Genomic DNA, 4,311 nt, shown 5'->3' on the forward strand with positions numbered 1-4,311 from the left:
CTTCATCGAAAGTCCATCGCACTCCCGTTGCAAAGCACCGCATTATAGTCGAAGAACCCGTAAGACCAGTGCACTAACACCCGTACCGAGTGGCTCCAAAAGAAAGGGAAGCGATAAGAAGTCAAGTACAGAAAATGCTCAAGGACGACGTAATACAGCCATCCAATAGATCGCGGGCATCTCTGGTAGTTCTGGTGAAAAAGAAGGATAACACCCTACGTTTTTGTGTAGACTACAGAAAACTCAACCTCGTCACGAAGCGGGATGTTTATCCACTCCCACGCATCGACGACACCTTGGACAAACTACGCGATGCTCACTTCTTCTCTTCTTTGGATCTTAAAAGCGGGTACTGGCAGATAGAAGTGGACGAGCGAGATCGCGAAAAAACGGCATTTGTGACACCGGATGGTTTATATGAGTTTAAGGTGCTTCCATTTGGTCTGTGTTCGGCGCCCGCCACTTTCCAGCGGATGATGGACACTGTTCTTTCCGGATTGAAATGGCAGTCGTGGTTCGTTTACCTTGATGATGTGGTGGTCTTCTCCACTACATTCGAGCAGCATGTGCAGCGGCTGAGGGCAGTTCTGGATGCCATTCGCAAGGCGGGATTGACCATAAAACCCGAAAAATGTCACTTCGGTTTTCACGAGCTCCGATTTCTCGGACACATTGTCAGTGCTCAAGGCGTCCGCTCAGATCCTGAGAAGATCACGGCAGTAGAAAAGTTTCCGAAGCCAAGAGATAAAGTTATCAGGCGTTTCCTGGGACTGTGTGCCTACTACAGGCGTTTCGTAGAAAACTTTTTTAAAATTGCCAAACCACTCACGCGGCTTACAAAAGAAGATGTCCGTTTCGTGTGGCAGAAAGAACAAGAAGACGCCTTCTCTGAGCTACGACGACGTTTGCAGAGTCCTCCCATACTTGCCCATTTTGATGAAGATGCCGAAACAGACATCCACACCGACGCGAGTAACGTTGGTCTCGGTGCCATACTTATTCAGTGGCAGAATGGAAAAAAAAAAGTCATTGCGTACGCAAGCCGTACTCTATCGAAAGCTGAAAAAATTACTCAGCTACAGAAAAGGAATGCCTGGCGGTTATATGGGCCATCAGCAAATTCCGGCCATACTTGTACGGCGCAGACCGTTCCGAGCCATCAGCGACCACCATTCATTGTGCTGGCTGGCGAACCTCAAGAACCCTTCTGGAAGACTCGCTAGGTCGAGCTTACGTCTACAGGAATATGACATCACGGTCGTTTACATGTCCAGTCTCAAGCACAATGATGCTGATTGCTTATCACGTGCACCGATAGAATTTACCGCTGCTGAATACGAGCAAGATTTCCCGTTTCTTGGGGCTGTGAACACGTCGGAAATGGTTCATCATCAGCGTTCTGACCCGGAATTACTCCTGCTCATCCAGCACCTGGAGGGTCGGCAAGTGAAAGTTCCACGAGTTTTTGTTCGCGGATTGTGTTCGTATGTCCTCAAGAACAACGTCCTCTACAAAAGAAACTTCGAGCCCAGTGGTGAGACGTTTCTACTTCTCGTACCATCATCGCTACGACCTGAGATCTTAGAAGCTTGCCATGATGACCGAGGAGCTGGTCACTTGAGCGTTAGTAGGACTGTGGCAAGAATCCGCCAAAAATATTACTGGCCGAAGTTGATGAATTCAGTGCAGCACTATGTAAAATCGTGCCGAGATTGTAAAAGGCGCAAAACACCGCCACTCAGACCAGCAGGCCTTCTGCAACCAATACAGCCACCAGGAGTACCATTTGAACAGATCGGAGTAGATTTACTTGGGCCATTTCCCGTTTCGTCCTCAGGAAAGCGATGGATTGTGGTAGCAACCGATTACCTCACCCGGTATGCCGAGACTTCTTTTATCACAACAGCAACCGCCATTGAAGTGGCTCAGTTTTTCGTCACACACATCGTATTGCGACACGGCGCGCCTAAGGTTGTCATAACAGACAAGGGAACAGCTTTTATGGCCCGTTTGATGCAGTCTGTTATGAAACTAACGCATACTGATCATCGGAAAACCACAGCATACCATCCACAAACAAATGGCCTGACTGAACGGCTCAATAGAACGCTCGCTGACATGATCTCGATGTACGTGGACATAGATCATCGAACATGGGACAGTATTCTACCATACGCTACCTTTGCGTATAATACTGCAGTACAAGAGACGACACATTTTACGCCATTTGAACTTGTTTACGGCGGAACCGTATAACAACGACACTGGACGCGATGTTACCTGTGAATAGCAGCAGTGAAGACGACCCTGACCTTAGTGAATACATAGAAAGGGCTGAAGAGGCACGGCAATTGGCGAGGCACCGCATCGTACAACAGCAGTACGTCGACGCAAACCGATACAACCTAAGGCGAAGAGAGGTGCAGTACAACCCTGGAGACAAAGTGTGGGTATGGACGCCTATACGTACGCCCGGTTTTTCGGAAAAGTTAGTGCGCCGTTATTTTGGCCCCTATAATGTACTTCGCCGGCTAAGTCCCTTAAACTACGAGGTAACTCCCGAAGGTCAAGTGTACTCCACACGACCCAGGACTCGTCCAGAGGTCATACACGTAGTACGAATGAAGCCTTACTACGAAAGGCATTGAATAACAGAATTTACAAATGTGCCCACGAATACCGCCGGCCATCCCTGAGCATTGTACTTTTAAAATTGTCGGCCTGTCTAGGCCTTTGCTACGCATCGGGACGATGCTTCTTCGGAGGGGGACTAATGCCGCCAGCATACTGAGAATTAAAAGACGCCCGCCGCATCATAGCTGTGTCTCAAAGAACCGCCACAACACAAGCGTCAGGCAGGCCCGGGCCCCGCAAGGCAACGCTGCGCCGCACGTACCCACACCACGTGCTGACAGACCGATGGCTCGTGCTCGAGGAACGGATGAATGGCACGCGACAGGAGGTGAAAAAGAAGAGGACAACGTTCGAAGAGGCGACGTTCGCTGGCGTTTTGGTTGAGTGTTGAGCCTCTGGAGGTCTCGGGCACAGGTTCGCCCAGAATAGATCAGTTTTATTAGAAACGGTTGTCGTAACTGTCGGTTACAATATATATATATATATATATATATATATATATATATATATATATATATATATATATATATATATATGGAGGTCAGAAAATAACAGCACGTAGTAAAATATACCAGAATATTACTGACGTCCAGCCTTCACCCCGACCGAGGCCGGTCCTCGGCCGAAACGTCGGTAAAATCCCGGTATTTTTCACGTGCTTCTATTGCTTGGTCTGCTTCACTGTCGGACCCTGCAACTATATATATATATATATATATATATATATATATATATATATATATATATATATATTGTAGCGAAGCGTTGGAACTCTGAAGTGGGTCGTCCGCCCCAGCGCCTTGAAGTGGCTCGTCCGCTCCAGCGCCTTCTAGTGGGTCGTCCGCTCCAGCGCCTTCTAGTGGGTCGTTTTCTTCGGCTCTCGAGCGCCACTCGTGCTGAGAGTCCGTGCTGCGCTTTTTGGACTGTCGCTCTTGCGCTGCTTGAAGTGCCGTCTAATAAACACCCTTATAATATATATATATATATATATATATATATATATATATATATATATATATATGAACGAGAAGAAAGGGAACCGAGGGGCCCGATTTTTCGATTTTTATTAATCATACACTCCCAGAGTTAGTTCTAGTTGTAAAACATTAATACCCCAGAAAGCGGATGGGAAAACGGTTCCGCGGTAGCTCAATGGTGAGAGCATCGTACGTGTAATGCGAAGACGTGGGTTCGTTCCCCACCTGCGGACAGTTGTTTTTTCATCCGTTTTCATTTCCATTAATTTATCATTTCTTTAATTCAGTTAGTCTGTGCAAGTAATTTCCCCTATGTTGTTCTTGGTGTCAATGTTTGTTGGCTTCTTATGATATATATATATATATATATATATATATGTGTGTGTGTGTGTGTGCGTGTGTGCGTGCGTGCGTGCACTATACCGGTGACCAAACCCTGCTGGTGACCGCCCGGCGCATTATCTCCCTCCGCTCCCCCCCGGTTCCGGAGCCCCTGGCTCGCAAAAACATTTTCAAGCGAAGTTTTCACGAGGGCGCTTCCGTGGGGGAAAGCAGGTTGGTGAGCAAGCAATTGGCAACTACGGCATCGATTCTAGGAATGCAAGAGGAGAGATGTTAGTAGAATTCGCGGAAAGGAATAGGCTCCGAATAACGAATACCTTCTTCAGGAAGCGCAGCAACAAGAAGTGGACCTTGAAAA

General features: G+C 47.5%; 1 non-coding gene across 1 annotated transcript; it reads left to right on the top strand.

Moving 5' to 3' along the window:
* The first annotated feature begins 3,772 nt into the window (after window positions 1-3,772).
* Trnat-ugu (transfer RNA threonine (anticodon UGU)) lies at window positions 3,773-3,844 on the top strand. The gene has a single exon. It is a non-coding gene; the product is annotated as a tRNA-Thr (tRNA).
* Window positions 3,845-4,311: the final 467 nt, after the last annotated feature.

This window comes from Dermacentor silvarum, chromosome 2 (genome assembly GCF_013339745.2).
Source record: "Dermacentor silvarum isolate Dsil-2018 chromosome 2, BIME_Dsil_1.4, whole genome shotgun sequence".
Classification (NCBI taxonomy): Eukaryota; Metazoa; Arthropoda; class Arachnida; order Ixodida; family Ixodidae; genus Dermacentor; species Dermacentor silvarum.